The sequence below is a fragment of the Lissotriton helveticus genome, chromosome 3_1 (assembly GCF_964261635.1).
Source record: "Lissotriton helveticus chromosome 3_1, aLisHel1.1, whole genome shotgun sequence".
Classification (NCBI taxonomy): Eukaryota; Metazoa; Chordata; class Amphibia; order Caudata; family Salamandridae; genus Lissotriton; species Lissotriton helveticus.
In genome coordinates, this window is record NC_136061.1 from 387,661,170 (window position 1) to 387,687,324 (window position 26,155).

Genomic DNA, 26,155 nt, shown 5'->3' on the forward strand with positions numbered 1-26,155 from the left:
GAGGGGGAGGGTTTAAGGAAAAAGCCAGGTCTTAATGCGTTTCCTGAAGGGGAGAAGATGGGAAATTTGGCGGATATCGATAGGCAAACTGTTCCATAATTTAGCCGCTGCAATTCTGAAAGATCTGCCCCGAATTCTAACTTTATTGTAATTCGGCACTTTTGCCAAACAGGCAGATGCAGAGCGCAGGGTTCTGTTGGGAGTATACCAAGAAAACAAGGCTTGCAAAGGTTTGGGTCCGACTCCGTGCAAGGCCTTGAAGACCAAGCAAAGGGCCTTGAATGCCACACGCTGCTTCAGCGGTAGCCAGTGTAGCTCGGCTAGTGCTGCTGTGGCCGAAGATCTCCTGGTCCAGCCGAGAGCTAGTTTAGCAGCTGCCGACTGAATTCTTTGCAGCCGATCCAGCAACACAACTGGGGACTCAAGTAACAGCGCGTTACAATAGTCAAGGCGACTAAGAATAGTACACCTGACAATCGTTGCCCGGGCATGTGCGGGTAGGAGTGGCATAATTTTGCGCAGAGAACGCAACAGATCTGAACAAGTCCCCACTGTTTTTGTAACTTGAGTTTCCATGCTCAGCTTGTTATTGAGCATGGCCCCAAGGTTGCGGACCGAGGTTACTGGCTGTGGTTTATCCGGTATTTCCCGAGGCCAAAAGTCGCTCGGGAACGGACGAGAAATTCTGTTTCCAGCACAGAACAGTACCTCGGTTTTGGAAGAGTTGAATTGTAGGGAGTTGTTATGCAACCACCCAGCCGTCTCTCTTAGGCAATCATGGAAGGATGTTAAGGGGATAGCGTCTTCACCTTCCCAAGAGAGAATGAGCTGGGTGTCGTCAGCGTAATTGATAGTTTTTATCCTGTGGGACTTTATTAACGTGATCAAGGGTTTGAGATACACGTTAAAAAGAATGGGGCTGATGGAGGACCCCTGGGAACTCCCTGGGGCACGGCTGCAAATTCAGATTGAAATGGGGGGAGGGATACCGCCTGTCTCCTGTCCTGCAGGTAGGAGTGAAACCACAGCAAGGCCGTGCCCTCCACACCGGCCTCACCGAGTCTCTCCAGCAGAGTCTTGTGATTGACCGTGTCGAATGCGGCAGACAGGTCCAACAGTATCAGAGCTACTGCCTGGCCCCTGTCTGCACGCATTCGAAGATCCTCCATGGCTACCAAGACCGCTGTTTCGGTGCCGTGGGCTGGGCGAAAACCGAATTGGAGGTCGCCCAGGATGTGGTTCTGCTCCAGGTGAGTGGAAAGACAGGAGCTGACCCATCGTTCGGTGACCTTTGCTGGAAATGGCAGGAGGGAGATAGGTCGATAATTCGACAAACAGTCAGGGCTTAAAGAAGGCTTTTTCAGAAGCGGGGTGACAAGAGCCTGCTTCCAAAGACTAGGAACGTATCCGCAGTGCAAAGATTGGTTGCAGGTTCTGCGCAGAGTGTTGAAGAGTTCAGGTCCAAAGCTTTTCCAGACTTTGGGAGGCAAAGGGTCAAGAGGGGAGCCCGAAGTGATTCCGAGCGCCAGTCTTTCAAACTCGGTTTCTGGGATAGGGGGGAATTCTCGCAGCCTTGCCATGGGGGGGGGGATCTGATAGCATCGAGTCGTGGCTAACAGTACTGGTTCTCGGGCTGTTGGGGCAACCCAACGAGGGGGAAGTCTTCAGATTGTGGATGATGGTATTAATTTTGTCTGTGAAAAAAGCTGCGAGATTGTCACAGAGTTCTTGTGTAGGTGACTGAGTCCTTGTGGCACACTCTGGATGGGTTAGATTTTTGAGGATCTGGAAAATGCTTTTCGAGCTATTAGAGGCATTGGCAATAGTTGCGCAGAAGTAATTGGCTTTACTTTGCACTATAGCAGTTTTATATGCTCGAAGATTGTCTTTCCAGAGCAATTTGTTGGTGTCAGAGTAGCCTTGCCTCCATTTTCTCTCCGATTGTCTGCAGGCTAATTTGAGGGCTCTCAAGGAGTCGTCAAACCATGGGGCTGGTGCTCTGCTCTTAGGTTTGCACTTTTTCTGGGGGACAAGGGAGTTCGAAGTGTTGGAAATCACTGTGCAGAGGGTGTTGTAGTTGTCCTCCACCGATGACAAGGGGGAGAAGCTGTTGACCACATTGAACACCGGGCCAGCCGATCTAACTTTGTCCAGAGCTTTCCAGTCTCTGTAAAAAGCGTCGGGAGAGATGTTAAGTGATGGCCTACTGGCTCTGCTGACAGCGATGTGAAATTTGATGAGTGCATGGTCGGTCCAGCACATAGGCAGGATGTCGCCGAGGTGTACTAGCTGAGGGGAGGAAAAAACTAGGTCGAGTTGATGGCCGGCGGAGTGAGTGGGTTTATCGACCAGTTGGGAGAGTCCCAAACTTTTACAAGACATTATGAGATTATTCAGGGCAGTGTCCAAGCTGCCGTTTGGCCAAAGATTGAAATCGCCCAAAACAATCAGCTTATTGTGGGTGGTGGCCATATTGGTGAGGGTGGAAAGTAGCGACTGTTGCTGCCGGGAGTTGAAGGCTCCCGGGGGGCGATAGCATAACATGGCCGTGAAGGTAGCTCCGAAATTTTAATGGTAAATATTTATTACAATGTTAAAATTAGTGAAATGTGATTTAAAGTAATCCGATAAGAGTGTATGATAGTGTTTGGTAATGTTTATATTGGTATACAACCTTTACAACGCAACTTTTACAACTTACTACCATTACAACCAAACTTTTACAATGCAAAAACCATTACAATGCATGTATTTACAAGGCATGTTTTTACAACGTAGGTACCTTTACAACGCATATCATTACAACGTAAGTATTGGTAAGTATATAATTATATTTAAAATGTAATATGTTTGGGGTTTTTTAAGGGATATTTTTAGGGTTCAGGGTCAGTTTTGGCTTTTAGGGTAAAGGGGTATTTTTAGGGTTCAGGGTCAGTTTTGTGTTTTTGGGAAAAGGGGTATTTTTAGGGTTCAGGGTCCGTTTTCAGTTTTTGGGTAAAGGGGTATTTTAAGGGTTCAGGGTCAGTTTTCAGTTTTTGGGTAGAGGGGTATTTTTAGGGTTCAGGGTCAGTTTTGTGTTTTTGGGAAAAGGGGTATTGTTAGGGTTCAGGGTCCGTTTTCAGTTTTTGGGTAAAGGGGCATTTTTAGGGTTCAGGGTAAGTTTTTGGGTAAAGGGGTATTTTTAGGGTTCAGGGTCAGTTTAAATTTTTGGGTAAAGGGGTATTTTAAGGGGTTAGGGTCAGTTTTTAGTTTTTGGGTAAAGGGGTATTTTTATTGTTCAGGCTCAGTTTTGTGTTTTTGGGGTACAGGGGTACAGGGTAAAAAAAATATTTAATATATTAATTAAATAAATTAAATGAAATTAAATTAAATTTAATTTAATTTAATTAAAATCTATTCATTTTAATTAATTTATATTAAAAAAAGTATTATATATTTACTAATACTTACGTTGTAATGGTATGCGTTGTAAAGGTACCTGTGTTGTAAAAATATGCGTTGTAAATACATGCGTTGTAATGGTTTTTGCGTTGTAAAAATTTCGTTGTAAAGGTATGCGTTGTAAAAGTATGTGTTGTAACGTCATACATAGTTTATATTACTAATTTATTTTTTCTTATTATATATAAATAAATAATACATATTGTATATACATATATGTTAGAAAAGCTTTTTTTAAATTTAAATAACTATGAAAAAGTGAATAACAGAAAGGTAATGTGTATATAAGGTTATAAAGAAAATGACGATATTTTATTTATATTAATATGAGTAGAAAGGTAGTCGATATTAGTGTTGTCGATATTAGTGTAGAAGGTAATGTTATTTTAAATATTGTCGATAATGTAGTAGTCGATATTTATGTAGTCGATATAATTGTTAACGATATTAGAGTAGTCGATAAAAAAATATCGATATTTGTGTAAATCCTTGTTTAAGTATATGGTTACGATATTTTTGTAGACGATGTATTTGTGGCGAAATGTTTGTAGGTCGATGTTTTAGTAATCGATATTTCATCATGGAACCTACAGAAGACCCTGAGAGATCTATTAGAGCCCTGATGGACACTATAGATATTTACTCTAGCCATCCAGCTTATAAACTTAACCAAGATAAATCAGAAGTGAAACCTCTTAATGTCCATAGTACAGATGACCTTCTAGGCTCCTCAGGCCTCTCCTGGCACCCTAAACATATTAAATACTTAGGAATTGAATTTGGCTCTACCACTCTTGAGACTCTTCAGCACAACGAATCCAAGACGGGGGAAAGGATTAAAACTCAATTAACTTCATGGTCACCTCGTTTTTAGGTTTCGCCTGGCGTTCACTGCGCAGCAGTGTCGCACAGGCGAAATCTTATGTTTTTCAGTAAGGGGCTTTCACCCGCCTCTCTCTTCCATTGGCTACCTCCATAAATGGAGGCTAGCCATTGGAAGAGAGATCTGTCAGTAATTCTCGGAGCAGGTTCGTGGGCGTTCCGGTGATTTTTTCTTGCTCCGCCCCTTTGCGAACGTCATGTGGCGGTGGGCGGGTGTTTTATTTTTTTGGGGGGACGGCATGTTTTGATAATTTGTTCGTGGCTTTTGCAGGAGTGGGCTGCGCACTGAGGCCGCTGGCCGATGTCGGTTTCTTTTGGCCTCCAAGCGTCTGGGAGCGCTTTGCTTTTTCCTCATAGCACCTAGGGGCGCTGGAATTGTGCCACGAGCTCTGGGAGCGCTTTATTTTTGCTTTAGTGCCTGGGAGCGCTGCATCTTGTTCACTAGCGCTTGGGAGCGCTTTATTTGTTTTAGCCGGTGCCCACCCGGCATTGGCCCCCTGGATTGCTGCCTCCAGCGAGTGCCCACCTCGCTTTATAATTAGCTTGAAGAGGGAGCCCGTGTTTCACCGCCGCTGGCCCGGAGATCGCTAAGGAGGTGCTGTGCCCGCCTCCCTGCCGAGGGCCGCGCTGCCATTGGCGGCCCTCAGCACAGGAAGTCAGGCAGGCCGGGGGCGGGACGACGGGAAGACTAAGGAGCTTTCCCCCGGGGCTCCCAGGAGCGAGGGAGAGCCCCAGAGTATACCGGCCGAAGAGCGGCCGCCGGAGGAGTGCCACAGTGGAGCGAGGCTCCCCGAGTCCCGCCAGTGAAGATAGCAGCGAGGCGGCCTCCAGCCGCAACCAGAGTCCGCTGTTCCGGTGAGTGGCCAAAAAGGAGAGGGGGGCGTCGGGGCACATTGCCGGTGCCCGCTCCTCCCCTCCAGTGCGAGTGTGTGTGCTAAGAGGCCCGTGGGGCCTTACCTGATGCAGAGTCCCCCGAGAGGGACTTCCCTGACCAGGCCCAAATTATTGAAGAGCCCCGAGAGGCTCAGGCGGCATTCCGGTGGTGACGGGGCGGCCCCAAGAGGCAGCGGGCCGCTCCAGCGGGCATTGTTAATTCGAGCCCACGAGAGGCTCAGAGGCAGTTCTTAGTTCTAGAGCCCAGCGAGGCTCCAAAGGGCCCACTCATTTCTTGAGCCTGCGAGGCTCCCACCTGGCCCCACGTTTTGTTGAGGAGCCCCGAGAGGCTCCAGGCACCACAGTTGTTCTTCGAGCCCAGAGAGGCTCACAGCGCCCCATTTATCTTCGAGCCCGAGAGGCACCAGGCGCCACAGTTGTTTTGAGAGCCCACGAGGCTCAGGGGGCATTTCCTTTGTTCAGAGCCTGTGAGGCTCCCACGTTGGCCCCATCATTGTTGTTACAGCTGCCTAGCACTTAGTGGGCAGCTGCAACGTTTAGGCCCCCCCGACACTGGGACACAGGGCATCCTACCCCAACAAGGCCAGTTGGCCTAGGGACTGCTACAGGTGGTGGACACTGCAAGCCCCTCAACCCTAACCCACACTCAAAGCAGTAAGGCAACCCTAGGCCACCAGAACCATCATTCAAACAGTACCACCCCAAATCCAGCTACGGAGTGGACTTATTCACAGCTACCAAGTGACCTCGTTGGGATATTACTTTTTGTCATTTTTATTAACCCAAAGCACTTGGCATTATGAAGCATATGTTTCCACGTTTTCTTTTTTATTTAAGCAGGATTGGCGATAGATCCCAGCTCACAAAGTGCTGTTTCGGTTAAAAAACAAACAAACACAGGAATTGCTGAATGTTCCACCATTAACATGGGAACACTGGTTTACTGTGACTACCCACCCCTCCTTGAAGCATCCCCCCCTCACTAAGATATGTTTAAATGAGAACTGAACACAGCTGTGGCTGGAAACCCTGCAGCCCCCGATCACCCACCCCAAAAGGTGCTGACTGTGCCTTTTCGGCCAGCCGTCCACTTTTTAATTAGATTCCTGGCGACGGTGGGAGGAGTGGGCGAGCCCTTTGATCTGAGGGCGCTTAATGAACTTTACTTTTCAGGTCGAAGCCTGGCGTTCACTGCGCAAGCAGTGTCGCGCAGGCTGTCATGTACTTGCACAAGTTTGTTTTATGTATTGTTTTGTAACTGTATTTATATAGTGCTTACTACCTCTGACAAGGTGTGGTTGGGTGGATGGAGTCAGTGGATGAATGGAGTTGAGTGGTGGCTAGGTGGATGGACTTAGTGGGTGGATGAAGTGTGTGTGTGTGGCTGTGTGTGTGTCTGTAGCTGTGTGTGTGTCTGTGTATGTGGCTCTGTGTATGTGTGTGTGTGGCTCTGTGTATGTGTTTGCGTGGCTCTGCGTGTGGCTCTGTAGGTATGTATGTGTGTGGGACTCTGTGTGGGTCTATGTTTGTGTGTGGCATTTGCGAGAAATTAAGCTATTGGCATTGTAAATGACAGTGCCATGTATTTATCTGTTTTCAAAACCAACACATAAATAAAAAATGTGTCATTTATAATGCCAATAGCTCTAACTTTTTCAAAGGCGAGACCGTTGCATTGTAAATGCTTGTTTGACATGGTGGGGGAGGGTCGAGACGATAAAAATGATGATCTCGCCCCATGTGAATTATTTAATCACAATGTTGCCATTGGCCCTGTCAGACGATTTCCACAACAAGCTAGAAACTACTCTTTCTAACTTCTTATGGAAAGGGAAGAAAGCCAGAATTAGTATGAAGAAACTTCGGCTCCCCAAATCACTGGGCGGGCTTAATTTCCCTGATTTCAAACGCTACCAAGTGGTGTTCCAAGCGAAACAAGGGTCCTTTTGGCTCTCGCCTTAAGAGACTACTCCCCGGTGTGGCTGGCAGTTGAGAAATCACTTCTCGACAATCTCCACCCAGCAATTCTCCTTACTACTAACCTTAATCGCCTAACATGCTCCGGTAAGGCACTCTTTAAACAAACTAAGCTATCTCTTTTAAAAATAGATAAACTTATGGACGTCAGAATTAAGAACTCAAATCTTGAGAGCATATGGGACAACCATGGTGTACACTATAAAGGCCATACTTTACATAATGATCGCTGGATCAAAGAGGGGATCTTTTTTACACACCAACTGTTAGAGGGTAACCGTCCTCTGTCCTTTAAAGAACTTCAAACATCCTATCACCTTGACCCTTTAGAATTTTATAACTTTTTTAAGGTAAAAGCGGCACTTTCCAAAATGAAAATTTCTACCCTACCTCCATCCCTACCCCAGCATTTGTTAAAACTGAACACCTTAGGCCATCAAGTTTCCTGGCTTTATAAAGCACTAAGCTCCAAACACACCAAGCTTAACGAGAAGGTTGTACAATTGTGGTCTTCTAACCTCCCAGTCCCTCCATTTTAATTTGCACCTGGATGATCCGTGCGACTCCTCAGCTAATAACCTTAGGCTCAACCTGCAGGCCATGGACCTTTGCCAAAAGGGCTTTCTTGCAACTCACAATAAGGGACACCTCTTGGACCACATTTACAGCAACCTGGATACTCTAAAAGTGGAGACTCCCATTCCCCTCCCATGGACTGACCACTGCTTAATACCTTTTACCTGGTCTACGAACCCCTCTACTACCATTCATAAGTCCAACAAGCACTGGGGAAGGAAATGGCCCTCCCTACCGCTTCCTGAGTGGGAACGTGCCCTTATTGAACATCCACCACAGAGGTCCACTAATCCCACTGATGCCACGACCAACTTTGACACCTGGATCTCCAGTACCCTTGATCAGGTTCTCCCCCGCATCCCTCTAAAATTAATAACCAGATCCAAAGTGGCCCCGTGGTACACACCCGCACTCAGAACCATGAAGCAATCATGCCGCAGACTCGAGAGAGCGTGGAGGCAAGACTACTCTCAACAGAGGAAGGCTGACTATAAAGCCGCCATCAAACTATACAAGGGGGAAATTGTCGCCACTCAATCCCGCTTCTATAGTATGAAAATCAACATAGCGGCCAATGCGCCTAAGGAGATTTTCAGGATTGCTAAATCTTTGATATCTCCACCCTCTGAGCGACCATCTTCAGACGGCGCACAAACCCGGTGCAATAATCTTGCCACCTTTTTCTCTCAGAAAATCCAGGCAATCTACTCTTCATTCATCACCGGTGACGACAACGATAAATCTATCCCCCTTCCTGTCCCTGCTGCCCCTACCCCCTGCACACTTGAAACACTTCCACTACTTGATTTGGTATCATTAGACAAATTGATCCCTAAAATCACCTCGGGATCCCCTAATGACCATGCTCCCCCTCACGTGCTTACCAAGGTCTTGGACGTTATCCGCCCAGTCATCTTGGATGTTCTGAATGCTTCCATTACCTCCAACACCGTCCCGCCCCCATGGAAGTGTGCAATGGTAAAAGCTTTGCTAAAAAAATCGACGTTGGACCAGAACAACTTAGCCAACTACCGTCCCATCTCCTTACTCCCATGGATGAGCAAGCTACTTGAGAGGCACGTCAATAACATCTTAGTAGACTTTCTTGAATCCAACTGTCTGCTCCGTTCCTCTCAAACAGGGTTCCGTCCACGACACGGCACCGAAACCGCTCTTTTGGCGGTGACGGAAGAGGCTAGAACTGTGCTGGACCGGGGAGGGAAGGCAGCCATCATTCTACTCGACCTCAGTGCCGCGTTCGACACGGTCAACCACTCTACTCTTCTCCATCGGTTGAGTGGTTTGGGCGTGTCGGGCGCGGCCCTGAAATGGCTTGCCTCATTCCTGGATGGCAGATTCTTCCAGGTGTTTGAGGGTGAGTTTGTCTCCCCAAAACACCCTCTTAGTTGTGGAGTGCCTCAGGGTTCTTCCCTGAGCCCTACTCTTTTCAATGCCTATATGGAGCCCTTGGAGAGGATAGTCCACCCTTTCGGGGTGCGTATCGTCACCTACGCAGATGACACCCAATTGGTGGTCTCACTGGACGACTCCGCGGGATCCTCTTCCACCTTAGGCCCTTGTCTAGAGGCTGTGGCCAGATGGATGCAATCCTCATTCCTTAAACTGAATGGGGAGAAAACAGATATAATGCTGTTGGGCAACTCTTCTCCTTCTGCCCTAGCCTCCATCTGGCCTACATCTCTGGGCCCGCCCCCACCTCCCAAACCCCAGATTAAGAGCCTGGGAGTTTGGTTGGATAAGGCACTTGATTTCTCAGTACAGGCCACAAAAACTGCTTCCACCTGCATTGGAATGATGAAGATGCTCCGCAAGGTGCTACCCCTGCTCCCATTCCAGGCCAGGAGGATCATGGTCCAGGCCCTGATCCTCTCTCGCCTGGACTATGGGAATGCCCTGTATGTGGGAGCCCCAGTAGCTGTGACCCATAGACTCCAGGTCACACAGAACTGTGCTGCCCGCCTACTTTACAATATCCCCCGTTGGCAGTCAGCCAGGAAAGCTCTGAAGGAGCTTCATTGGCTCCCCATAACAGCCAGAGTTCAGTTCAAGGCCATGTGTATTACGCACAAATCCTTCCACCGCACCGGCCCTGCAATTCTTCACACCATAGCCACCCCTTATGCTCCCTCCAGAGCCTTACGTTCCAGCTCCCTGAAATTGATAACTACCACTAAAATTAACAAAGCTCGCTGGGGCGGCCGCTCATTCTCCCATACTGCTGCTGGGTACTGGAACTCCCTTCCCCTCTCCCTTCGAGAAATCAATAACCATCTTTCATTTAGGAAGGCTTTAAAAACTCACCTGTTTGCAAAGACGTGTTGATCCCCGTGAGCCTGCACCAGAATTCAGCTTGAAGCGCTACGAGGCCTCCGGGTAGACACGCGCTATACAAGTGCAATTTCCATTCCATTCCATCAGACGCTGACTGGTCTTGGACATGGGATTCTACATTTAAAAATAAAATTACCCCGGTTTTGTCCCAGACAAAATACTGGCTGATACATAAAGTATTCTGGACACCCTCACGCCTACATAAACATAAACTCAGAGACGATGATACATGTTGGAATTGTAATAAGGAGGGAGGAGACTTAGAACACTTACTTTTGCTTTGCCCTCAGGTTATACCATACTGGAGGAGGATCTTTACGTTTATTTCCAAACTGTTCCCGATAGCTGACTGCAAGGACTTACCATCACTGCTGTTCCCGCCCACCATCACTGACTCTTGAAGTATACAGGACAGAGCACTCCTGGACCTTCTCCTTATGTCGGCCATTAAAATCATACTGAATAACTGGAAGGACACCAGTAAAGTGTCATTTCCTCACTGGTTAAACTGGATTGCTAATCTAAGGGGTGCCGACAACATTGTGCTCGAGAATTCCCCCTGGAAATCTCGAATTAGAGATATATGGCTCTCTCTTGACATATACTTTGACACCCACCGACCACCCTGACTCCTCCACGGGCCCGACGGAGGGGGTATACATAATGATGTTGCTAGCATTAATCAGTATAATAGCTGTCTGATGTATAAATGCACTACCACCATTTCTTCTCCAATACAGGCTCTGCTTTCGCCAATTACTCTGTACTTAAATAACTTTTAACTAAAATGACACATATTTAGTTTCTAAGACACACGGTATTTGTTTTATTTGCTTTATTTACTTTATTCATTACATCTGATTTTTGTCTCGTTCGATTTCTTTGATTATTATATGATATATGTAACACTATGTCTTTCCATTATACATTCCACCATTTACACCACAGATGTTGCATTCAGACTATGCTTCGCTCTGTTTTTACATTTTAGGTTTCTGATGTATTTGTATGATGTATGCTAGGTGGAATATTACTGTATTTTATCATCCTTTTATGTTTTCTTTTCCTTTGAACGACCAACAAAAATGTATTTAACTAAAAAAACAACAACTCCACACTTTTTCGCGTCAAAATTGGTCAATGTTATCCAATGGCAGGTAAGTGAGTTTCCGGTTTCCGAGTGAGTACTTGGTTGGTAAAGTTATTGTTCTGAGCATAGACTCAGGGGGCCGGAAAAGCTTACCCTCGGCTGGTCGCGGTTGGGTTGGCCCCTGGTTCTGAGTCTTCAGGCGTCGTCTGGTTCGTCGAGGAGGGTCTTTGGGCACTGGACTTCGGGTCCCAGTCGCCCGGGGGACGTCCTTGTGGTCCTGGTTCGGTTGGGCCCGGCCCGGGCTCGGCTGGTGCAGAGTGGGTTGGTCCGGAGCTCCCTGGCTGGCACCAGGTGGGTTGTTGCAGCAGAGCCTCTGCTGATGGGAGTTCCAATCTTCAAGAGGTTCAAGGCAGGCAGGTCCTCTGGGTGTCCCAAGGTTGCTGTCCACGGGAGTCGCCGGGTTTAGGCAGGAGCAGGTTCCAGGATCAACAGGCCGGTAGGGCTGGGGCCAAGTCAGTTGTTGTTATCCTGTTGTTAGCAGCTGCGCGGCGGGTCGTCGTCTTCTTGATCTTCTTTTTGGTATCGGAATCTGAGGAAGGAAGGTTCAGGGAGCCCCTAAATACTAAATTTAGGGGCGTTACAGGTAGGGCAAGGGCAGGGACCAATGGGACCCTGTCCTGGGGTGAGTACACCCCCTAGCCTGCTCCTCTCCTGTGGGAGGGGGCAGGAGCCTAGCTGGGATTGGGCAGGGCTCCCCATCTGCAAGATGGCCGGAGCCCGGGGCCGTGCTTCACCTCGCCTCCTCCACCTGAGGGGTGGAGTTTGCAAAGGTTGGCACACCCCCCTTCCTGACGTAGTTTTTCCCGCCAGTGTGGGCATAGAACTGGTGGGGGCCAGTTGCTGGGTACAGCAAATGGTCTGGAGAATCTCTCAGAGGGGCGGCGTGCCTTTGAAGCTTCCCCCTGTCCATCCTGGAGAAGGAGACATAGCACCTCGCAGCCACTCAGCCCAGACGTGGATTGTAGGTTCGGGTTTTGGAGGGCATCTCTAAGATGCCCTCTGGTGTATTTTACATTAAATCCCACACTGGCATCAATGTGGGTTTATTATGCTGAGAAGTTTGGTACCAAACTTGTCAGTCTTCAGTGTAGCCATTATGGTGCTGTGGAGTTTGTAATGACAACCTCCCAGCACCATATACTCTTAATGGCATCATTGCACTTACAGTGCCCAGGAATGGCCTTGTGTACTGTAGGGGCACAGGGCTCATGCACCTGTGCCCTCACCTCTGGCATAGGGCACCCAGCTAGAGGGGTGACTGAAGTATACCAGGGCAGTGGGTTCTGTGGGCATGGCACACAGGGATGTGCATAGCTGCCAAGGTTTCAGATTGCAGTGTGTGATATTTTCATAATTTCTTTGCAATTATGAGTGACATTTCAACAACTATGAGTGACACTTTCTCACGAACAAAATCATGCAGTGAACATGAGGGGAAACTATATATAAATATCAGTAATTACACTCATTTGAGTAACGAGGACCTCTAAAAAGATCTTAAAACTACTACAAAGCACCAGAAATGGAAGGCCACTAACAGACTGTGTGTCTTATACCGTAAATCGGGCTTCTCTGAGACTGGTTAAACTGAAAGAGAAACTAACTTTGTTTTTCATTTCTGTTCGAGAACTCACTGACTAGAGAAAATGCTTAACATTTAACACACCAGACACGACCGTAAATGCATACATCTGCTAAGGTGACACTTTCAATACTAGGAGCCAGGGGCCCAGTCGCACTCCGAGGGTGGAGGGGGTGTAGTTATGCCCCTGCCAAACACTAAATAGTCCCTGGATATTAGTGCACATAGTTAATACAGCCTATCTTTCACCTTGTGTAATACAATTTGAAAATAGTGACATGCATATTTATAGTGTTGCAAGAGGCTGCGACTTCCTAGCACTTCAAATACATGTCACTAATCTCCAATGCATCAACCAGGGTCCATTCTCTGTCAACGATGTTACAAACACAGCTGCAGTGATTACATTAACCAGCTGACCTACCACACTAGGAACCCCACCGCCGTCTCAGTGCACCATAATTCTGATCTGCAACATTCTCTGTTCGTCCAGTACTGGAAGCCATACACATCTCTGCGGGGATACTTCCGACTTTACATGTTGCGCCCCCTACTGATCTGGTAGGGGAATGGGGCTCGGTACAGGTCGGAGCTGGTGCACCATGTGCTTCTTCAGTTTTGTTTCCAGAACTCTCAGTGCACCTCGATCCACACGAGTGCCACCAGCTGTTCCAGACAACTGGGGCCTACCTATACCCCTCACTGTCCGTTATCTCCCTCTTATAATGCTCTGGTGGTGCTAACACACATAGGACACTCACAGTGCTACATATAGCAAGGGTAGCCTGCGCTTCTGAGTTGAAAAAAAACAACAATTTACAGTATGTAACATGGTGTGAAATGCCACCTTTACGTAATCCGACCCTTAAATACAAGTACTGAGAGTCAGCACAGTTTTGTAATTGTCAAAGCTCCCCACTCGCACGTCCGCCCTGTAAATAGAGCTGTCAGTGCATCTAAATCTTCAGATGTGTCCTGTGAGTACTGGGGCTCAGGAGGGCATTGTCAATGCGCCTCAATCCTCACCTGCACTTACGAGCCGAGGATTTGTTAAATGCAAATGAGCCAGAAGTAAACCCAGTACGAATCTGCCAGGTGACAGTCCCCTGCCACTCCGGTCTCACCTCCTCTTCCTCTGAAGGGGACGGCACTAGTACAGTCAAATCGGGTAATCCCGGGCCCCCATGGTGTGCCACAGTGACTAGCAACCATTGCTGAGAGGATAGACTCATTCCCCCACCCCCCTGGTAATTGGCAGCAGTGTGTCAAAGCCGCGCGGCACCGCAGTAATGCAGCCTCGAGCCAGGCACGACATTAGATGTGTGAATTGCACTAAGGACATTTCTATTACAAATCTGACTCACCTTGCGAGCCGTGGCATTTCGCTTTAACAGACCGCCAAGTGGCTGCAAAGACTGACTCGTCTCCTGGGGCAAACCGCGCTGCCACCTGGGCGTTCACACTCGGCTCAGCAGAGCAGCTCAGTGGTGTGATCTGGCCTGGCTCCAGCGGCCGCCGTGGGTCCTTGGAGTTGGGTCCGATCGCAGCAGCGCGGAGGTCGGATCATACGTCTGCAGAGATGATGCACTCCAATTTATGGCCAGCTTGCTCTGTATACACTGGTGTCAGTTTTATTTTTCAACTCGATTTCTATGCACTTAAGTGCGAGTATCCAGCCTGCACTAGATATTCCCCCGCCGCTTTCTGCCTACTTCCTCTGATTCCGGACGTGACAGCACATCCGGATTATTATCCCGGCCCCCATGGTGCGACTCCAGTGATTGACAGGAGCACTATAATCTGCTGAAAGGGCATCCCCTCCCTCCCCCTGCAGTGTCACTGTGTGTGTGATGAGTAAGCCCGAGCCACCGGCGCCGAACACAGCAGGCAGCCCTGGGCAGAGTTCCGATACATTGTAGCGCTCTCAGCCACTCCACTGAGGCTGAGAGCAGATGGTTATTAACTAAATAGGAACTCGGGCCGGGGCTCAGCAAGCAGCACGAGTCGAGCATCAGAGAGCCCGGGCACAGGAGCGCGCCTGGCAATGGTGGCAAAAATGCGTGACAATGCATTTCAGTGCGGTGATGCGGATCACCGCACTGAAATGCGTGAGTGTCACACCTGTTGCGTGACGCTTGGCAGGACTGGATGTGTGCCATGTCGACTCTTGTTTTAGTTCTGTACTTAGGCACTCAGCCTGCAAAGGCAGTGTGTGGGTGCCAGAGTAGAGGGCCCCTGAGGGTGGCACAATAAGTGCTGCAGCCCTCAGGGGTCTTCTCTGGTCACCATGTCCTGGGTACCTAGGGTACCATTTACCATGGGCTGACAGGTGGCCAGAGATGACAATTGGGTCGTTGGTTTCAGTACAGTTTTTAGGGAAGGAACACAGGCCCTGGGTACCTGGTTGGCAGGAGCCCAGGGCACACTCAGTCAAAGCACATCAGCAATTGGTGGCCAAGGAGGAGACCAAGATGGCCGCCTCTTGTTGAAGCTCCGCCGGTCCGGGGAGTTAGCGCTCGCAATATGCGGTAACCCCAGATCCTACAGTGCACCCACACCCTCGATCCTGCGCTACATCCTCTACAGCACGATGGGTGCAACTTCCAGATCGGTGGCGGCAGCGGATCCGGAGATACGGCGACCCGACCTGCGGCCGGGCGGAGCGCGAGGAGAGGCGGCGGCTCAGTGCGGAGGTAGGGCGAGCAGCGCGGGGGGCGCCTGGGTGGCCTGCAGGGACCGGTCGCTGCGATTTCTGTGCTCCGAGGGCTGGGGGCTCGGCTCCGCGGCGGGCCCGCTGCTGCCCGGCTACCGTAGGGCGGCGCTGCGCGCCGGATCCGCTCTCGGGCCTTTGCGGCCTTGGGGGCGGGCTAAAGCCGGGTGCTCCATTGGGCCTGTGGCGGAGACGTAGGCCCGGCGCGGGGGGCGGATTGCTTGGCGGTTGGCCTGTGGGGCCGCTCTGGGTGCCGCTGGCGCCAGCATTGCCCGTCCTCGCGTCTGCGGCGCGGCTTGCCCCCTCTACCCCCCCCGGTACGTTAGGGAGGGGACTACAAGGACTCACAGCCTGTCCTACCGGACCACGAGGGCGCCTGGAGGAATTGCTCCGTGGTCGCCTGACCCACACCTCACAGGACGCCATCCACTGCTGCGGGTGACCCGAACCAGACAGAGCCCTACTCAGCCACTACAGAGGGTACAAGACCCATTGCCCGGCACGGCCACATAGCCATTTCTGACAGCGCCGGTGCGAGGGGACGAGAAGACACACGAAGACCTGGGCCGGGTGGCCCTGCAGCGCGACCACAATGGGAAAGCGCGACCTCAATCAACGCAAACTGAACTTTGCTGGAGCCTCCCTACCCGTCACCGACCCCCCCACTGGAGGCCCGAATGGAGGCGACTGGGGGTGAGGACCAGGAAGATACCACCTCCCTCATGACAGCCATGATGACAGAGATGAGGGCAGGTTTCAAGGCGCTGGACGGGCGCTTTGACAGTCTGGAGCGCCGCATGGACGACATGGGCTCCAAACTCCAGGCACACGACCGACGGCTGGACCTAGCAGAATCCAGGATTTCCGATGTAGAAGATGGCGCAGCGAAATCCCTGAAGAGGCTGGAGAGAGTGGAGAGGATCCTCAAGGAGGTGGCCATCAAAAATGAGGATCTTGAAGCCCGGGGACGAAGAAACAACGTGCGCATTACTGGCCTGGCGGAGACGACGCAAACTGGCCGGATGGACACGTTTGTTGAACAGTTGCTCATTGATCTCTTTGGCCGAGAATCCTTCACTCAGGGCTTTGTGGTGGAACGTGCCCACAGATCGCTGGGGCCCCGGCCCAAAACAGGACTCCCACCACGCCCCATCGTAGCCCGCCTCATGAACTTCAGAGACCGCGACACAGTCCTCCGGGCGGCAAGGGACCGTGGTGAGGTGACATGGCAGGGCAACACGCTTTCCTTCTTTCCTGATTTCACCTTCACAGTCCAGGAAGCGCGAAAAAAGTTCTACGGGGTTAAGGCCACACTTCGGAATCTTGGTCTGCGCTACGGAATGCTCTACCCAGCTAGACTCAAAGTGGACATTGATGGCAGGCCCCGCATCTTTGAAACACCCACGGAGGCCCAGGAATGTTGCCACCATTACAAGCGACGTGACGAGGGCCCCTCTCGGTCTGGGTCCCACCCGCCTGCTTCCCCGCTCGGACATGCCTCCCAAACCAGCGTTGATTTATTTGCCGAGACGGGCAATGGCTGAACATTTTATCTAGACATTTTGGGCTGAAAACTTTTTTTTTTTTTGCTCTTGTTACCTGGCGCACGAACTGGTTTGGTCGCTCGTGCGCAGATCATCCGATATCGTTTACTCCCCGACCGGCGTGGCGTTGCCACTCCCCATGGCGGATGCCACTGTTGTCTCACTACTCTTTTTCTTAATGCAGCTGAGCTATACTCTTTCATTGTATTTTGCAACCCTGTGTTTTGTTTGGCTCGCTGCTTGGTTCATAGGGATATGCCTCCCTGGGTTGTTTGGAGGCTGGGTGGGGGTAGGGGGTAGGGTAAGTTTGTTAGTTAGTTTGAAAGCATTCTGCGCACAGATGGCAGACACACACCACATTCCATCGCACGTCTCAGTAGCCCCTGGCTCACCCTGGATTGCACATATAGACACGATCTCTTATGACCAGACAGCCTAGGCGGGATGACTTATCCCGGATTACCCTGATGTCCTGGAATGTCAGGGGCCTAAACGACACAAGGAAGTGCAGGCAGGTCTTCAACTACCTCGGCAGACATACAATCGATATTGCGTTTCTTCAGGAGACGCACCTGAGTCCTACGGGGTCCCGGCTGCTGGCGAGGAGCTGGGGATCACACCGCTTTTTCTCTGACTTTAGCAGATACTCCAGGGGGGTGGCCATCTTGGTGCATAAGCAAATACCCTTCATGCTACACTCCACGGTGGAAGACCCGGAGGGCAGATACTTGTTGGTGACAGGCTCACTGTTTCATCAGACGGTTACCCTGGTAAACGTGTATGGCCCCAATGTTGACACCCCTGCCTTCTTTCACAACTTACAGACGAAACTGACCACGACAGCCACTGGCCACTTACTTGTCGGGGGGGACTTCAATTTACTCCTTAACCCCACACGGGACGGGACTTCCACCGCTGCAGACACTAAGAAACACTCCAGACCGGTCATGGTTGAAATATGTGAGGACTACTCCCTCGTAGACATCGAAGCTAGACTACACGGGAATTCCACGGAGTATACACACCATTCCAGCTTCCATAACACTTGGACTAGACTAGATTACTGGCTGCTCTCCCCCGGGGTGGCTGAATGGGTGACATCACACACCACACTGCCGCGTACACTTTCGGACCACTCCCCAGTGGCGTTACAGCTAGATATACCACGACCTGGCGGCTTTGAACGGCACTGGCGGTTCCCTGGTAAGGCCCTTGCTGACACGGTGTTCACCGAAACACTCCGAACTGCTATCATGGACTATTTTGAGCTGAACACGGGGTCAGTGGACACACACGCTACCTTGTGGGAGGGGTTTAAGGCCACTATAAGGGGGGTATGCATTGCCACTCATGTGGGAGTTCTGCGCTCTATTAGAACCACGCTTACACGCCTGGAGAAAGACATCAGACAAGTGGAGGAGGACCAGCTCCGAGCCCCTTCTGAGACACTTGAAACGCGCCGCCTTTCCCTGCTGCTGGAGTTTCGGGAAACGGCCGATAGAGAGCTACATTTTCTGACCACGCAGCACTCGGCACGGCAGTATGGGGAGGGAGACAGACCCGGGAGGCTGCTAGCACACCTACTACGCCCGCCACGACAGGCGCAATACATCACGGAAATAACGGCCCCGGATGGTACGCGGCGGCATACCACCCCTGAAATATCCCACACCTTCTTCTCCTACTACACTACCCTCTACTCCTCATCCATTGCCAACGACCTGCGCGCTCAAGGCTCCTACCTTGACGAAATTGCATTGGTCTTTCTGGAAAGACACATGCAAGAGTTCCTTGCACACCCGATAACATCCGACTCGGTAGTGGAAGCCATAGACGCTTTACGAGGCTCGGCAGCTCCAGGTCTCGATGGCTTTTCGGCAGATTTTTACAAGGCCTACAAGGAGGAACTGGTGCCGGAGTTATTAGAGGTCTATGCTGAGGCTCTGGAGACGGGTGTCTTGCCCCCCACGTTTAGGGAGGCGGTTATCATCTTGCTCCCGAAACCCGGAAAGGACCCTGCCCTCTGTGGCTCCTATAGGCCCTTTTCGCTATTGAATACTGACTATAAAATCTTGGCGAAAGTAGTGGCCACGCGGCTGGCCCTTTTAATGGAATTCATCATATCCCCAGCTCAATCGGGGTTCGTGCCGCATCGATCCACCTCGCTGAATCTGCGCACCTTATTCGCAGTGCTTCACCGGGTAGACCCCGACACTCCGGCAGCCGCAGTGCTTTTAGACGCTGAGAAGGCGTTTGACTCCCTGGAGTGGCCCTTTTTCCTCTCCATTATGAGACGGATGGGCATGCCGGAGGTTTTTGTCTCCACAGTGGCGTTGCTGTATACTAAGCCAACGGCTCGTATACGCCTAAATGGCACCCTTACAGAGGCGTTCTCCCTGTCCAGAGGCACTAGGCAAGGGTGCCCCCTGCCCCCCTTGTTGTTCATTTTAGCGATGGACCCCTTGGTCCGTCAATTTCAGGACAACCACAGCTTCCGGGGCCTACAGTTTCGCACGGGTCCTCTGCTCGCCTCATTGTATGCGGACGATCTAATACTCTATGTCCGGGCTCCGGCCGAAAACTTGGCACCACTATTAGCGGAAATCACGCGGTTTGGCACATACTCCGGCCTGCGCATGAATTGGCGCAAATCCCTCATTTTTCCACTGACCGCCGCCACTACGCCCTGGGAATGCGAGTACCCCTTGGAGTGGTGTGACGAATCGGTGAAATACTTGGGTATACACGTCCATCTTAACACGGTGGACATTATCCGGCTCAACTATGGCAGAGCGCTGGATTTTTTGGAGGACAACATTACCAAGTGGCTCAGGCTGCCGCTCTCAATGGTGGGACGCATTGCCATAGTGAAAATGGTGGTGCTACCTCGGTTTTTGTACTTATTTAATAATATCCCAATACCTCTGACAAAATTTGTTTTCACGCAGCTGCGAACATTGCTGCTGCGGTTGATATGGGGCAACAAAACCCCTCGAGTTGCGTGGCACGTTTTGACCCTGCCCTACGAAAGAGGTGGCCTGGGAGTGCCCGATTTTTATCGATATTTTTTGGCAGCACAGGGTTCCTTCGCATACCCTTGGTTCCACCCAGATGCGCGCATACTGTTCTTGAAGCCGGAAACAGACCTGGTGTTGCCTCACTCCTTGGCTACACTGCTCCCGAGAGGGTTCCCCCGCGACCCCCAGGATATCCAAACGGTATCGTCCACATGCTGGGCCTGGGAGAAAATCCGGAGGTTACTTAAACTTGATATACTATACTCCCCACTCCTCCCCCTCCCTAATGCACACTGGCTTCCGATCACTGGTGAGGCGGTGGTGCATACTACACTCTCTAAGTTCGGCCTACACACGGTGGGGGACCTATTCCCAGACGGACATGCCTTTAGTTTGACGGAGGACCCCCGGTTCCAGGACCGTACTTTTATGGACTCCTTTGTACTGTCCCGACTGCGTTCCTTACTGCGAGCCACATTTCCCACCTTCCCACTGGCTCCAGAGGAGGCGCAACCCCTGACCGCAGTTATTCAACATCCATCGGGGACACACATGGTTACTAAGATATACAGACTTAGCTTAGCGGCTGCTCCTGCAGCAGACGAGAAGGTCCGCCTGGCTTGGGAAAGAGATTTGGGGAAACAGATCACGGATGAGGAATGGGCTCGGTGCTGTGCTGTAACAAAAACAGTATCGTTGAACACCCGGCACAAGCTCACTCATTTCAAATTCCTGAGGCGTATGTACCACACCCCTGCTCTGGCCCACAGAATAGACCCCTCCCGATCCCCTATGTGCCCGAAATGTAAAACTACAGAGGCTGATTTTGCTCACCTATCATGGACCTGCCCCCGACTGCAAGACTACTGGCTACAGGTACACAGCACATTTGGTAAAATACTAGGCGTCCCCCTAACTACGACCCCTGAAATTGCTTTGTTAGGCTTCGTGACGAACTTCCCACCAGCGGTTCGCAGGCTTGCGACGCTGGGCTTCTTGCTAGCTAAGCGCGAGGTGGCCTTACTTTGGTGCTCCGCAAGAAGCCCGACGGTGAAATATTGGTTGAAGAGCTTGGCCTCCTGCAATGTCAACTGCGTAGAGTACTCCTCCACCATCCCTACATCGTCTAGACCCTTAGACATATGGGGGCCGTACCGCGCATACATTGCTAAACTCGCAGCTGACCACCAGGCGCAGCTAGACAACCAACTGTACCCGGAGGGAGTGGGTTAGCCTGTGCTGTTGGTACAACTTATGCGCTGCTGCTGAACACTATCTGTGGGGGCCGGTTGGGCTTGTTATTGCATCCGGGGCTATTTACTGGCTGTGATAAACTGTTGTGGATATCCCCAATCCCTTTGGACTTTGCACTTGTTCCTACGCCGAAAGCTGTCATTCAGGGTGTTTTTGTACTGCAAGATGGGGTGTATTGTTTCCATTGCTAATGGTTTGTGTATGATGCTTCTGAAAATGACAAATAAAGTTTAAAAAAAAAAAAAAAAAGCACATCAGCAATTCAGAAAAAAGTGGGGGCATACCAATGCTAGAAAGATGGCACTTTCTCACACCTTTCTTCAAGAACTTGTGAGGAAACAGGCCATTAGCTGTGTGGCCTGCACAAGTAGTGGACCCATATTCGCCCTCCACTGGGAACCAAACACCGATTGACTCTCTCGGGGTGGCGGAGCAGAGCAGCCCAAGGCCTGCTCAAGAGAGGTTTTTTGGCTTAGTAATTGCCATTCGCTAGTATGCAATAACAACACTCAATAAATAATTGTCCAGTCTGTGATTTTCCTTTAGAAAAGTAAAAGTACATTTATTCCACACACACACACACTACTGAATACTATGCAGTAATTTACAAATATTCATAAGGCTTGTGGAAAAACCTAGGCCTGGGCTTTAATCCTGACCTGAGCCAGAGAAATAGGACAATACCGAATGACCTATGAGTTGTACAGATTTCATTTTGGAACTCTCAAATTTGGAATACCACTTCCTCCCTAATTCAATATTACTGGTCTCTTCAGCCAAAGGGAAGCGAAACTGCACTCTAAGGCAGTCTACCCCATAGGTGTTTGATGGAGTGTCACTGCATACAAGACAGTAAACCACTCTGACTTTCCCAATTAGTGTACACTAACATTATGAGGCCTACTCCAGGTCAATATCCAATTCTGCAGCGTACCCTCTGCGCCAGGCTATCTGTGCGCAGTTACCGAACTGCGCATTACAAGAGTCTCACACATCCAGCCTTCACTTGTGTGCAACCATGTGTGTACAAGTGTTCAAGTATAACTAGCCAAGTGCCCCCTAGTTTTGCTGCATTGCAACAGCCTTATCTTAGAGGACAGATACTGGCTGTAAACACGTGCATTCCAATTACTGTGTGTTTAACGTGGGTGGGTCACGAGTTATGAGGCTCACCCATAGTAAAAGTTCAATAAGTAAAAAATCCAGGCTGATTTGATGGGCACAACCCATCGCCTTAAAGTACTGACCAGGCTATTACAACTTAATCTATTCGGAACCTTTGGAGATAAATGAAAATATTGCAGAAACCAAACCAAACCTCAAAGGTGTTAATGCTCAAAGGTTAACAAACAAGACTATATAGAACCAGTCTTGAGGTGTGTCGATTGGCTGCTAAGGGCACACCAGATAAAGTTTAAAACATGATCAAAGAAAGCAAACTAATGAGGGAACCAAGAAATACTAAATCCAGAATGTCTATATCCTGACAACCGGCAGCATTCAGGCAGGCAAGGTATAAAAAAATGGCATGGGTGAAGATCATGATCGATACAAGGTCATCGACTTCACCATCAAGGTCATTACTTCGACTCACACAACTCTGATTACTGTTACCTTGACTCTTTCACTTTCACATGACCAGAAGATGGATCGACATGGCTCTTGCCCTGATGTCGCTGGAACTGGAGTTAGAATTACAAATCTATCCGCTCTAAGTAATGGAAGATTATTTTAATATAGAAGTTTTCACCTCATTATCATATTCATCTTTATTGATCTCAGTTTGGCCTTAAGCGGCATATTGTCTTTAGGTAAAGAGATACAGATTCATTGGAATTCCGAAAGTGACCATACTGTCTGTCCACGTCCTTGAATTGTTTGCAGGAAGGCCAGGTTCCTGGAGTGGTATCAAGCAGTAGCACTCCCACATTCTGAGAAAGGATCAGTTGGGATTTCTCTTTTCCTTGATGACCCCCACTTTCTGGGCTCGAGAGAGGGGTTCTAATGAATGATGTACTCTGCACCAGTAGTGCTCAGACATGAAGAAACTGGGAGGAAGCATACTAACGAATGGATTGAATTCAGTATTTGAGAAAAACACAGGGCTGTCCTGCTAATCACCCACAAACTTCTGTTGGCATGCTACAACCTGGAAAAGCGAGATCGTGGGATACAGCCTAGTGACTGCAGCTCGTCCACGCAGGTCTTTCAGACATTCCCAACAGGAAGTCTGATTTGAGATAAAGAGCCTTTTTGATGTTACTACTTCCAGTATGTTCAACACAATAGGGTGACCCTATAATCTCCCCAAAGCCTGGGTGTTTAGTAAATACAACAGAACCGCGTCCCAGTGGAGTCCGTGCAACGTGATATATATAATAAATAACAACTGAAGTTAGATGTTATGTATTATGTTGTATGACTTAGAAATGACTGTGCTAGGGCACACTTCTGTTTTATTAGTTTCAATTTGCCATTTCCTGGACAAACCTTGATTATTATATAATTTAAAAAAAAAAAAAAAAGCCAACTTTCAAGTTCTAAAACTGCAGAAGTAGGCTGTAAGCCCCTACACACGCCACCTACCTGAGACTTCAACTAGGGCCCCCCAATTCAATGAGAAAAGATGATCCCCATCACCGCCTGTCCAAGAGCACCATGAGGTCAGGCACAAGCTGCAGCAACGAGCAAGCACAGACTGGCCATGCCTAAATCTCCTTTCGCACACGGCCTGGCCTGGTTAGGGCTTGGGCGCAGTCAGATATGGCGGTTTCAGCTCAGATGGACGTTTGGACTAGGACAAAGCAACAAACATGAAGTGAGTGTGCTGTGCAGCTTGACTCAAAACCACAAAATCAGTCATGCAAGGCGGCCTGGCACTACAGCTGCCCTACCTGCTGCTGTCTTAAGCACGCTTACCCTAATGCACAAGAGTTACCTACGCTCTGATGCTCGGGGGTAGAAGGCAATCTACAAATATAGTCGCGGCTAGCCTGTTATTACAGGGGGGTCTACCTTCCCTCGGGAACACAAGCCCATCCCCGGCAGATCCCACACAAGTCTCTTTCCGCCGTTATCCACGGCGTCCCCAGGTAGCGCCTTACCTCCAGATGTTGCAGCTGCAGACGGACCCCCGCGCTAGCGGCGCCTCATCCCACACAGCGCCAGTCCTGAGACTGACGCAGCAGCGCTTCTCAGACCGCATCGGCTGCCCAGGGGCTTCCTGTCTGTAGAGGACACTTCAGAGCGCGCTCTTGTCACGCCTCCTCCTGCCGGGTCGGCAAAGAATTGTAATCTAGGCTATAGCCAGTCTTGCTTCTTCTGCGCCGAGGCAGCCCCCCGCCCACCCTAGCCTGCAAACTATGCGGCCTTGCACCGAGGACACGGCAGCCAGGGCCACTTCACCAACCACTAAACTCGTGGCTTGTTCCTGCTGCCCCCCCCGAACCCCCCCCGAGGGAAGGACAGCTCTGAGTGGCAGAACACCAAAGCTCTTCGAGTCTGATCTAACAGATGAAGCCTTCGTTAAAAACTTTAGAAATCGCTGGGTGTTATAATGCTTGGAACATTAACAACGCCCAAGAAATAATAATGGCTACAAAGCTGTCATGTAGTGGCCATTGCCATAAACTCGACTACAATGCCTCTCCTCATCCAATTCAGAGAGCCTTTGAGATAATTATGTCAGAAAAGATTGTGTCTCCTAATTGCTCTTAGTAATATAAGAAATTGACTTTGACCACCGATGAACATATGCAAGTCAGCACCCAAATGTCCAGCTGTCTCCACAATTGTCAGCAATGCCAATCTCCGAGGAACGACGGATAGAAATTGCCGAATATTAACCTTTGCTGTGGGTAAATACCTTGCCTTGAACGTTTATGCCTTTATAATGTAACAGTTTTGAAGCCTGAGCAAGGTGGGGGTGGGGAGTGGGGAACCTAAATAGAATACATACCCAGTCTATTAGACACAGTCACTTCAGTAGACCCAACCATCAGAGATTTCAGGTTCTGCTAGATTCGGGCACCCCCTAGAGCGGTCCCCTTTTGTATAATGCCAACGAGCAGTTGAGACCCTGAGACTGGGAGATCTGTATCCAGCCTCCATCTTGTACCATGCTAAACTAGGGGCGAACCAAAAGGGTTCCTCAGGTCCCCTTAGACTGTGAAATATCATCATAGCCCTCTTTAGATTCAAATGTACCTGCTTTAGGCAAGCACCAACATAATAGTCGATACAGTAGTTTGCGTTGAAAGGTGGCTTAGGGGGTCGGTAGAAAGTTACAAAACTATCCCATAAGGTTGTCTCACCAATACCTGCAATTGTAGAACCACTCTCCTTAATGTTCTAGCCGGGGCCTAGTAGCGTTTTGCTCATCGATACAGATGACCCATCATGATGAAAATACCTACAGTGTTATGTTATGTTAACTCCATTTTTAAGCGCACAGCTGCCCCAGCTAAGAGGCGTCCCGGCGCTGCGCCTGGAAAGAAACACAACACACACCGAGTAAAAGGAAAAATCCAGAATAAGAAGGATTAACAGCTATTTGGGAAGATATAAGTTTTTACGGCTTTCCTGAATGTCAAAAGGTCATCAAGGGCACGCAAATGGGCAGGGAGAGAGTTCCAGAGTTTAGGGGCAAGCACTCTAAAAGAGCGACCGCCTGATCTATCTGGGGAGAGGCAAGTTTTAATGTCTTAAAAACAAGACATAGAGTCTTGAATTCTATCTTCTGAGGGACAGGCAGCCAGTGAAGCTTGGTAATAGTGC

At 49.7% G+C, this 26,155-nt stretch overlaps 1 protein-coding gene across 1 annotated transcript in view; it reads right to left on the reverse strand.

The window, feature by feature from the left end:
- The window catches only part of LOC144824560 (fibroblast growth factor receptor homolog 1-like), a 251,805-nt gene extending 227,248 nt beyond the window's left edge, over positions 1-24,557 (reverse strand). The window contains exon 1 of the mRNA XM_078683619.1: positions 24,484-24,557. The gene's annotated coding sequence lies outside the window, so the exon portion shown is untranslated. The remainder of the gene's footprint in view (positions 1-24,483) is intronic.
- Between the last annotated feature and the right edge of the window lie 1,598 nt (positions 24,558-26,155).